The following is a 12,024-nucleotide window of genomic DNA, read 5'->3' as shown; positions in this document are numbered from 1 at the left end:
GTTTCAGCTTCAGCATCATTCCTTCCAAAGAAATCCCAGGGCTGATCTTCAGAATGGACTGGTTGGAACTCCTTGCAATCCAAGGGACTCTCAAGAGTCTTCTCCAACACCACAGTTCAAAAGCATCAATTCTTCAGCCTTCTTCACAGTCCAACTCTCACATCCATACATGACCACTGGAAAAACCATAGCCTTGACTAGACAGGCCTTTGTTGGCAAAGTAATGTCTCTGCTTTTGAATATGCTATCTAGGTCGGTCATAACTTTCCTTCCAAGGAGTAAGCGTCTTTTAATTTCCTGGCTGCAGTCACCATCTGCAGTGATTTTGGAGCCCAGAAAAATAAAGTCTGACACTGTTTCCACTGTTTCTCCATCTATTTCCCATGAAGTGATGGGACCAGATGCCATGATCTTCGTTTTCTGAATGTTGAGCTTTAAGCCCACTTATCCCTCTCCACTTTCACTTTCATCAAGAGGCTTTTTAGTTCCTCTTCCCTTTCTGCCAGAAGGGTGGTGTCATCTGCATATCTGAGGTTATTGATATTTCTCCCAGCAATCTTGATTCCAGCTTGTGCTTCTTCTTCCAGTCCAGCGTTTCTCATGATGTACTCTGCATAGAAGTTAAATAAGCAGGGTGACAATATACAGCCTCGATGTACTCGTATTTTCCTATTTGGAACCAGTCTGTTGTTCCATGTCCAGTTCAAACTGTTGCTTCCTGACCTGCATACAAATTTCTCAAGAGATGGGAATACCAGACCACCTGACCTGCCTCTTCAACACAATAAACTTTTAAAAAAGAACAACAAAAAAATATAGTCCAATAGGAAATGATTCTATAGGACTTTCAAGCTTGCCAGCTCAACTGGAAAGTATTTTCTAACTGTGTCTGCACAAGACCTTCTAAGCAGAATCTTCTAAGAGATGTTTTACAGGAACCATATATATAATTTTACATTTTCTAGTAGCTACAGTTTTTTTAAAAAGTGAAGTTAATTTTAATAATGTCTTCTTTTAACTGAATACTTATCTAAAATGTTATTTCAACATGTAATCAATATAAACTTTTAAATGTAATATTTTAGATTTTTTCATATTAGATCTGGTATTTTAACTTTATTTCAAGTATTCAGCAGCTTGGGGATAGGTTACTATGTTGGAAACAGTTGAATATATTTATATAGAGTTCTTGGGGATTCATTTAGGATCTGGGCTTTGATATAATTAGGCAGGTCCATTTAACAGCAATAGAGAGCTTGATAAGCAGGTGTTTGTCTCATGTCTAAAGTCTTAAACCTCCCCTGCCTTGTACAGTAACATATGCCACTGATAAAAGCTATTGATATCAAAAAAGCTGTGAAATGCTCTAAGTATATTTTGTATAATTTGTAAACTTGATATGTGTACACTATGAAAGTATCAGAAAATCTTGTGTAAACTTATATTCTGAATAAAAAGATAAATCCAGGGATTTTCTGGTAATCCAGTGTCCAAGACTCCAAGGTTCCAATGTAGGGGGCCTGGGTTTCATCCCTGGTCAGGGAACTAAGATCCCACATACTGCAAGTAAGACCTGGTGCAGCAAAATAAATAATTTTTTAAAAGATTAACCCAGAAAAAGAAGTTTGAAGGTCATGCTTGTATGAGTCACTCCTTTAAAAAATGGCTGGCAGTGGGACCTCATTTAACAGAAGTACAGGGAAATACCTTTCCTGCCTCTGCTGCTTGGTTCTAGTGTTTTGAGAAGGATACTGACTAACTTGTGCAAATCAATTAAGAACAACCAGGGGAAAGGCTTGAAACCACATCCTGTAAGGAGCAGCGAATACACCTTCTAAAGATCAGAGTTTGAGGCCAGGATGGTTAATCAGAGTGATAATAAGCAGAGGTATATGTGTGCGTAGTCGCTCTGCTGCTGCTGCTGCTGCTGCTGCTGCTAAGTCGCTTCAGTCGTGTCTGACTCTGTGCAACCCCATAGACGGCAGCCCACCAGGCTCCCCCATCCCTGGGATTCTCCAGGCAAGAATACTGGAGTGGGTTGCCATTTCCTTCTCCAATGTATGAAAGTGAAAAGTGAAAGTGAAGTCGCTCAGTTGTGTCCAACTCTTTGTGACCCTATGGACTGTAGCCTGTTGTCTCCGCTGTCCATGGGTATTCTCCAGGCAAGAATACTGGAGTGGGTTGTCATGCCCTCCTCCAGGGGATCTTCCAAACCCAGGGATTGAACCCAGGTCTCTTGCATTGCAGGTGGATTCTTTACCATCTGAGCCACCAGGGAAGCCCAGTAAGCAGAGGACAGGGGGGCAGATAGGAGGATTTTCTTGAGTCATGAAATATTTCCTGCCATATCAGTAAACAAGGATGTCATAGTCATCAGAAATTCCTGCCCAAGTGAGCTGGCAAGCCCTAAGGGCACTCATGGGGAGAATACCTGTGATCCAAGAGCCATCAGGCTGCAGCCACGTCCCCAAGAGAGCTCAGGATGTGAAAATCACTGGATACTGGCTGAGGATAGCTGAGATGCGTATGAAAGGAGTGATTTCAGTGAGTCCAGACTCTTGCATCTTCTCATACATAGAGAAGCGCTAAATTCCTTAACTTATGATATCTGGTTTTCTTTAATTAACAACAATTTTTTGATGTTCAGACTATCTGCTCTTTGTTGCAAAACTTCTATATAACTTGGGTCCTTTCCTTTCCTCCTTGGAGCAGTTCTCTCAGTGTCACTTAAAATGCTATCTTCTGGGTTTGAAGTCCCCCAAATTCCCACCAAATTAAACAAAACTCTCAACCTTTCAGTTCAGTTCAGTTCTGTCGCTCAGTCACGTCCAACTCTTTGCAACCCCATGCAGCATGCCAGATTTCCATGTCCATCACCAACTCCCGGAGCCTGCTCAAACTCATGTCCATTGATTCAGTGATGCCATCCAACATTTCATCCTCTGTCGTCCCCTTCTTCTCCTGACTTCAATCTTTCCCAGCATCGAGGTTTTTTTTCTAAGGAATTAATTCTTCGCATCAGGAGACCAAAGTATTGGAATTTCAGCTTCAGCATCAATCCTTCCAATTAGTATTCAGGACTGATTTCCTTTAGGATTGACTGGTTGGATCTTCTTGCAGTCCAAGGGGCCTTTAAGAGTCTTCTCCAGCACCGTAGTCCAGAAGCATTAGTTTTCTTTATGGTCCAACTCTCACATCTGCTGGGGTCCAGCCCCAGCTGATCCAGGGTATTCGAAGAGGAGACAGCGTAGGCGACCTATTTATTTATTCAAAGATATAAAGAGTAATAGAATGAGGATAGCTCAGTAGGAAAATTCAGTGGAGAAAAGAAGCTGAATAGCTGGTTTACGCGGAAAATCAATATAACCCATGACACCAGGTTAGCTCTGACCACGGAGGCCGCAGGCGCCCTCTCGAATAGCGGAAGGTGCCCCACCTTAGACACCTTCTCGAGTGGGTCTTAGAAGCCCAGGCAAATAAATGTTCGCAGAGGATATCCGTGCTCCAGATGGATACTCAGCTGGAGGTTGAGGGGAAGAATGACATGGGGAGACCAAGCATTGGTGAGCAAGGCCCGTAGCTTTATTTTCAACAGGGGCTTATATACCCTAAGTTACACATAGAGGATAATAGGGGATGCAAAGTCAGCAGTCTTTGATCCTTATCAAAAACCAGGGTTTCTTTCCTGCAAATTTATCCTATACAAATGGTTTAGGTGATTTACATCATCTTCTGGCCAGAAGGCCTATTAACATTTTATGACTCTTGATAAAGGTTTGTCAACCGTAAGACTTATTTTCTCTAAAAGTAATTATTTTAAAGTTTGGCGCCATCTTCCGAAGATAAAATTACATTCCTATAGGGCGGATGTGTAATGGGTTTACAAAGGAAAGAATTTATTACCTTAAAGGTCTAAAGTTACTAACACCAAGGCCACTACTTATTTTTTCTACATACCAACTATATTAATTAATACACATTCAAGGATACAATTCAGGGGATGTGGAAACTTGGCAACAAGCATTGACTCATCAATGAAATCTTTTACTAGTTTTATTCTGACAGTTTCTAACTCTCTGAGAGGCTCTAAGCTATTTGAGTATCTTAAGCTTCCCGTGCCTCTCGAGGCTGGGAGACTGTAAACAATCGTATGCATAGCTGTAGGTGTCCGGGTAAACTTGTCAGGCGACTTAGAGAGCCATCTGAGGGGTTTGGATTTAAACACTCCTAATTGCCCAGGAACTTTATTAATTGGAGCTGTAAGTTAGCTCTTTGACAGAGAGAGTGAGATGGTGGTGGGGGACAGCCCCCAGTAAAGTCAGAGGTGAGAGCTCAAAGCAATAAAGTAGGAAGACTCTGGTTTTGGGGAGTAGATGCTCGAGAATATCCGGGGGGACTCCCGAGGCTCGATCCCGCCTTTGCGTATGCCGAGCCTCCTTCCTCATGACCTTTGTCACGAGTGGAATGTCTCTCGCTGGCTCCTGGCATACATCCATACATGACTACTGGAAAAACCATAGCTCTGACTAGATGGACTTTTGTTGGCAAAGTAATGTCTCTGCTTTCTAAGATGCAGTCTAAGTTTTTCATAGTTTTTCTTCCAAGGAGTAAGCATCTTTTACTTTCATGGCTACAGTCACCATCTGCAGTGATTTTGGAGTCCAAGAAAATAAAGTTTGTAACTGTTTTCATTGTTTCCCCATCTATTTGCCACGAAGTGATGGGACGGGATACCACGATCTTAGTTTTCTGAATGTTGAGCTTTAAGCCAGCTTTTTCCCTCACTCTCCTCTTTCATCAAGAGGCTCTTTGGTTCTTCTTCACTTTCTGCCACAGGGTGGTGTCATCTGTGTATCTGAGGTTATTGATATTTCTCCTGGCACTCTTGACTCCAGCTTCTGCTTCATTCAGTCCAGCATTTCACATGATGCACTCTACATATAAGTTAAATAAGCAGGGTGACAATATACAGCCTGACATACTCCTTTCCCAATTTGGAACCGGTCTGTTGTTCCATGCCCTGTTCTAACCGTTGCTTATTGACCGGCATACTGATTTCTCAAGAGATAAGTAAGGTGGTCAGGTATTTCCCATCTCTTTAAGGATTTTTCCAAAGTTTGGTGTGATCCCAAAGGCTTTAGCATAGTTACTGAAGCAGAAGTAGATGTTCTTTTGGAATTCTCTTGCCTTTTTTTTTTTTTTTTTTTTTTTTTAATGATTCAGCGAATGTTGGCAATTTGATCTCTGGTTCCTCTGCCTCTTCTAAATCAAGCTTGAACAGCTGGAAGTTCTTGGTTCATGTACTGTTGAAGCCTCCCTTGGAGAATTCTGAGCATTATTGTACTAGTGTGTGAGATGAGTCTCAACTTTTAGGTTGTGACTATTTTTTAAGTTGACACGTTACACTGGCAAATACTTAAAAGGGATGTCACAGAAGAGGAACAGGCAAAAAAAAAAAAAAAAAACTATTCATGAAACAGAGGGCAAGTTGGCTGAATACAAAAACAGTGGTTTCTAAAACTACAAAGAAAAAAATCTTTTGGGAGGCAGGGAATTTTGCTCTACAGCTGAGGGGCTGGACAGGGCAAGGGAAGGGGAAAGTCACTGTCTACAGGTCCTCCTAACTCCAAGTATGGATTTTATTTGTCCCAAATGTTGAACAGAGAGATAGTGTGTAGGTATAATGGTTTACTGGCTTTGATGTAACTAGCCCTGTAACTAAATCTTGGCTCAATCTTTAGGAGTTAGTTCACTTTGGGGAAGTTTCTTAGATTCTCCTGGATTTTTTCCTCTATAAAATAAAAATAACACACCCAAAATCTACTTCAGGGATTATAGGAAGTCTTTGTAATCTGTAAGATGCTACAAAAACACAAATTTCTGTTTTCCTGGGATAAGCCAAGAATGCCCCTTAACTCAGCAGTCCTATTGCTTTTACCTTCTCCCTTCCACCTTCTTCCTTCCTACTCTATTTTAGGCCCAATGTAACCAAACAGAGCCTATGGGCCTTCCTGGGACAGATTCCCTGTCCCTCATGTCCTCTAACAACCTCCTTTTTTTCTTTTTTGACCATGTCGCATTGCATGTGGGATCTTAGTTCCTCAACCAGGGATCAAACTCATGTTCCCTGCAGTGTGGAAGCACAGAGTCCTACCTACTGAGCCACCAGGGAATTTCTTTCTCTCCTGGGTCTTGCTTGTACAACAAACAAACAAACTTCCACCAGGTAGAAGAAGTTAACAGTCACATCCACAACTGGGTATTGTTTTTGCTTTGGCTCCATCCCTTCATTCTTTCTGGAGTTATTTCTGAGTCCTACTAACTCTGAGTCCTAAATCTGGGTCCCCAGTTAAATCTGAGTCCTACTCAGTAGGTAGGACTCTGTCTTCAGCTTCCTAGGCTTTGCCAGAGTTTCAAGGAATAAACTTAATCAGGTCAGTAAATGCAGAAGAAAAAGAAAATGGTCCATCAGACATAGTCTAGCCATTAAACAAAGTCAAGGAGCTTTTGTTCCCTTGTAGCTCAGTTGGTAAAGACTTTGCCTGCAGTGCAGGAGACCAGGATTCGATTCCTGGGTTGGGAAGATCCCCTGGAGAAGGAAATGGCAACCAACTCCAGTAATCTTGCCTGGAGAATCCCATGGACAGAGGAGCCTGGCAGGCTACAGTCCATGGGGTTGCAAGAGTCGGACACGACTTAGCGACTAACCCCCCAAAGGCTACAGATAGTGTTCTGAGCCACATCCTTTTGAGCTGTTTTGCAGCTACCGAAACTTCCACCAGGTAGAAGACGTTAACTGTACATTGCTTACAAGCATGTGGACCCCAGACTGATTGGAATCAGAAGGTTGATGATTTTGACTCCTGATTACCTCATCACCAAACAATCAGAAAAAAGTCCCTGAGCCGATCACACACCCAGCAATTCTCTCCCTCACCCTGTCTTTAAAAATCTTTTCCTGAAAGCCATAGGACAGTTCAGGTCTTCTCGTATTAGAGACCTGCACACCTTAGTTGACACCTACAAGAAGCACTGCATTTTCTTTCCCCCAAACCTGATGCCAGTAGATTCCCTTTACTGCACACCACAGCCAGCAGATCCTAGTTCCATCCTGTACAGTCTTCCCACAACCACCTATTCCTATTACCACCTCTTAGATGTAATGGCAAACCACTTCAGTATTCTTGTCTTGAGAACCCCATGAACAGGATGAAAAGACAAAATGATAGGATACTGAAAGAGGAACTCCCCAGGTTCGCAGGTGCCCAATATGCTACTGGAGATCAGTGGAGAAATAACTCCAGAAAGAATGAAGGGATGGAACCAAAGCAAAAACAATACCCAGTTGTGGATGTGACTGGTGATAGAAGCAAAGTCCGATGCTGTAAAGAGCAATATTGCATAGGAACCTGGAATGTCAGGTCCATAAATCAAGGCAAATTGGAAGTGGTCAAACAGGAGATGGCAAGAGTGAACATCAACATTCTAGGAATCAGTGAACTCAAATGGACTGGAATGGGTGAATTTAACTCAGATGACCATTATATCTACTACTGTGGGCAGGAATCCCTTAGAAGAAATGGAGTAGCCATCATGGTCAATAAAAGAGTCCAAAATGCAGTACTTGGATGCAATCTCAAAAACGATAGACTGATCTCTGTTCATTTCCAAGGCAAACCATTCAATATCACAGTAATCCAAGTCTATGTCCCAACCAGTAATGCTGAAGAAGCTGAAGTTGAATGGTTCTATGAAGACCTACAAGACCTTTTAGAACTAACACCCCAAAAAGATGTCCTTTTCATTATAGGGGACTGGAATGCAAAAGTAGGAAGTCAAGAAATACCTGGAGTGACAGGCAAATTTGGCCTTGGAGTAGGGAATGAAGCAGGGCAAACGCTAATAGAGTTTTGCCAAGAGAACACACTAGTCATAGCAAACACCCTCTTCCAACAACACAAGAGAAGACTCTACACATGGACATCACCAGATGGTCAATACAGAAATCAGATTGATTATATTCTTTGCAGCAAAAGATGGAAAAGCTCTATACAGCCAGCAAAAACAAGACCGGGAGCTGACTGTGGCTCAGATCATGAACTCATTATTGCCAAAATTAGACTTAAATTGAAGAATGTACAGAAAACCACTAGACCATTCAGGTATGACCTAAATCAAATCCCTGTTGATTATACACTGGAAGTGAGAAATAGATTTAAGGGACTAGATCTGATAGAGTGCCTGATGAACTATGGACTGAGGTTCCTGACCTTGTACAGGAGACAGGGATCAAGACCATCCCCATGGAAAAGAAATGCAAAAAAGCAAAATGGCTGTCTGGGGAGGCCTTGCAGATAGCTGTGAAAAGAAGAGAAGTGAAAAGCAAAGGAGAAAAGGAAAGACATAAGCATCTGAATGCAGAGTTCCAAAGAATAGCAAGGAGAGATAAGAAAGCCTTCCTCAGCGATCAATGCAAAGAAATAGAGGAAAACAACAGAATGGGAAAGACTAGAGATCTCTTCAAGAAAATTAGAGATACCAAGGGAACATTTCATGCAAAGATGGACACAGTAAAGGACAGAAATGGTATGGACCTAACAGAAGCAGAAGATATTAAGAAGAGGTGGCAAGAATACACAGAACTGTACAGAAAAGATCTTCACGACCCAGATAATCACAATGGTGTGATCACTTACCTAGAGCCAGACATCCTGGAATGTGAAGTCAAGTGGGCCTTATAAAGCATCACTATGAACAAAGCTAGTGGAGGTGATGGAATTCCAGTGGAGCTCTTTCAAATCCTGAAAGATGATGCTATGAAAGTGCTGCCCTCAATATGCCAGCAAATTGGGAAAACTCAGCAGTGGTTACAGGACTGGAAAAGGTCAGTTTTCATTCCGATCCCAAAGAAAGGAAATGCCAAAGAATGCTCAAACTACTGCACAATTGCACTCATCTCACATGCTAGTAAAGTAATGCTCAAAATTCTCCAAGCCATGCTTCAGCAGTATGTGAACCATGAACTTCCAGATGTTCAAGCTGGTTTTAGACAAGGCAGAGGACCAGAGATCAAACTGCCAACATCCTCTGGATCATCGAAAACGCAAGAGAGTTCCAGAGAAACATCTACGTCTGCTTTACTGACTGTGCCAAAGCCTTTGACTGTGTGGATCACAATAAACTGTGGAAAATTCTGAAAGAGATGGGAATACCAGACCACTTGACCTGCCTCTTGAGAAACATATATGCAGGTCAGGAAGCAACAGTTAGAACTGGACATGGAACAACGGACTGGTTCCAAATAGGAAAAGGAGTACATCCAGGCTGTATATTGTCACCCTGCTTATTTAAGTTAAATGCAGAGTACATCATGAGAAACGCTGGGCTGGAAGAAGCACAAGTTGGAATCAAGAGTGCTGGGAGAAATATCCATAACCTCAGATATGCAGATGACACCACTCTTATGGCAGAAAGTGAAGAGGAACTCAAAAGCCTCTTGATGAAAGTGAAAGTGGAGAGTGAAAAAGTTGGCTTAAAGCTCAACATTCAGAAAACGAAGATCATGGCATCTGGTCCCATCACTTCATGGGAAATAGATGGGGAAACAGTGGAAACAGTGCCAGACTTTATTTTGGGGGGCTCCAAAATCACTGCAGATGGTGACTGCAGCCATGAAATTAAAAGACGCTTACTCCTTGGAAGGAAAGTTATGACCAACCTAGATAGCATATTCAAAAGCAGAGACATTACTTTGCTGACAAAGGTCCATCTAGTCAAGGATATGGTTTTTCCTGTGGTCATGTATGGATGTGAGAGTCGGACTGTGAAGAAAGCTAAGCGCCGAAGAATAGATGCTTTTGAACCGTGGTGTGGAGAAGATCTTGAGAGTCCCTTCGACTGCAAGGAGATCCAAGCAGTCCATTCTAAAGGAGGTCAGTCCTGGGTGTTCTTTGCAAGGAATGATGCTCAAGCTGAAACTGCAGTACTTTGGCCACCTCATGCGAAGAGTTGACTCATTGGAAAAGACTCTGATGCTGGGAGGGATTGGGGGCAGGAGGAGAAGGGGACGACAGAGGATGAGATGGCTGGATGGCATCACTGACTCGTTGGATGTGAGTTTGAGTGAACTCCGGGAGTTGGTGATGGACAGGGAGGCCTGGCGTGCTGCAATTCATGGGGTTGCAAAGAGTCGGACCGGACTGAGCGACTGAACTGAACTGACTGAGATGTACCTTATCTTACTGTCACATTTCAGGAAAGTCTACTGTAAAAATAAAAGCAGTTTCTTTCAACCTCAAGTAGGGCAAAAGGTCAAAAGAATCAAGAAACAAAAATCTATAAAACCACTGCCTGCGTTTTCCATCCTGCAATTTCCATCTCTAAAAATGAGTCAGCCACTCAAAGAACAATACTATCTTAGGACTGCTCTGCTGAGCAGTTATCAAACCTCTTATCAGAGACCTTTAACCGTCATAAAATAATGCATTCATGCTAGCCACATGTATCAGCTATCTTTTGTAGTTTCCATAATAGTTCTAAAACTTGCAGTGTTGGAAGAAAAATAACTAAACAAACTTCAAGTTGTTTTTGAACTGCGGTCTCTAGATCTCAAATCTGGGAGTGTAGAGTGAATTTAATCAAACCCTTACCCGCAGGTAACACACATTACTGTCTTATCTTTAACCCTATTCCTCTCTCCCAGCTTCCACATACATTAGGGAGATAATAGAAAAGGCACAAACTTTGGAGTCAGATTCCTTGAGTCCCCTACTGTGTAGAGGGGCCTCAGTTTATCTGCAAAACAAGGGTAATTCCTACTCCACAGTGTTGAGGATTAACTAAGCAAACCCCTTGCACGTGATTAGCAATAAATGGGATCTATGAGTATTATTTTTCTGGCACTCCCAGCAGCAAAAGGCCGTCTGTACTTCCGAAGCTTTGGTCTCGGTGACTTCCCAAACCAACCCATATTTAAACCCTTTTCAGCTGTCTTCTGCGAGTCTCAGTAGCTAGTGAAACTGCTGGCTCTCAATCCAGCAAATGGGGTATAGATCTTCCCGCGGATACTCCACGGCATTTCAAGTCAAGACTGGGTAAATGCTTTAAAACAACAATTGTTTTAAATGCTTTAAAACAATTAAGAGTGCATAACCTGTCTCGCACAACGACCACGAGCAGGACTCAAAGCCACAGGCTGAGATACAGATTCCCTTCGCGCGGGGCGTGGAGTCTTCCTCCCACCATCTTCCTGGAGATTCTGCGCATGTCTCAACTGCGTTTGGGGAGGAAGGCGTGTCTGCCAGCTAGCCAGCAGAACGCGGAATCTCAAGGCAAGCAGGCGAATACGACGGGGAGGGCGGAGAAATGCATACGAGAGGGTGGAGCAGGAGGCGGAAGAACTGAAATCAGCTGACTGGGTCTCGTGACACTCTGGGCAGGGGCGACGCAGGCGTACTGGAGCGCGGTCCTCACAGCCTGAGCGAAGATGGCGGCCTCCAGAGTGAGCCTCTGAGAGGCAGAGGGAGGAGGTGGAGGGGGCGGGGAGGCAGCGCCGCCGCGGCACCAGGAACCCGCGGCAGTGGAGCTACGGGGGCCTCGGCGGGGAAAGGGGAAGTGGTGTAGGGGAGGAGGCCGGAGGACGCCTCATCCCACTCTGGACGCTGAGCCGGCGGCAGGAGGAGCTCGGGCTGGAGCCTCTCCAGCCTCCCGCGAAGGTAAGTCACCACGGGCACCGGACTCGAGCTTTGCTTTATCCCCTCGCCACGCTGCGAGGACTTGGGCCGCCAAGGGCAGGGAAAAGGAAGGGTGGTGGAGGTCCGCAACCTCCAGCAGTTCAGGAAATCAGATTACCCTCCCCCCAGGCTGCTGGTCAGGTTCCTGTAGTCGGACCCCGCCACCCCCACCCTGCCTGCCCCCCTGCGGTTCTGAGTGACAGTCGCCCAGAGCCCTGCCATGTTCAGTCCCACCCTTCTTTTCGCCTCGTTTTCTGGGTTTCTTCCCACCACGGTCCCCCCACTGCACTCT

The 12,024-nt window shown here is 43.9% G+C and overlaps 1 protein-coding gene across 3 annotated transcripts in view; it reads left to right on the top strand.

Annotated features, from left to right (window-relative positions):
* The first annotated feature begins 10,799 nt into the window (after positions 1 to 10,799).
* The window catches only part of DNAJC13 (DnaJ heat shock protein family (Hsp40) member C13), a 152,232-nt gene continuing 151,007 nt past the window's right edge, over positions 10,800 to 12,024 (top strand). Inside the window, exon 1 of one of the 3 annotated variants that reach the window (XM_055569685.1) lies at positions 10,800 to 11,330. The gene's annotated coding sequence lies outside the window, so the exon portion shown is untranslated. Of the gene's footprint in view, positions 11,331 to 11,423; positions 11,715 to 12,024 lie in introns of those variants that run through there. The other 2 variants (XM_055569687.1, XM_055569684.1) reach the window with 2 other exon arrangements.

This window comes from Bubalus kerabau, chromosome 2, assembly GCF_029407905.1.
Source record: "Bubalus kerabau isolate K-KA32 ecotype Philippines breed swamp buffalo chromosome 2, PCC_UOA_SB_1v2, whole genome shotgun sequence".
NCBI lineage: Eukaryota > Metazoa > Chordata > Mammalia > Artiodactyla > Bovidae > Bubalus > Bubalus kerabau.
The sequence above is the reverse complement of the archived record's forward strand: the minus strand, read 5'-3'. Positions and strand labels throughout refer to the sequence as shown.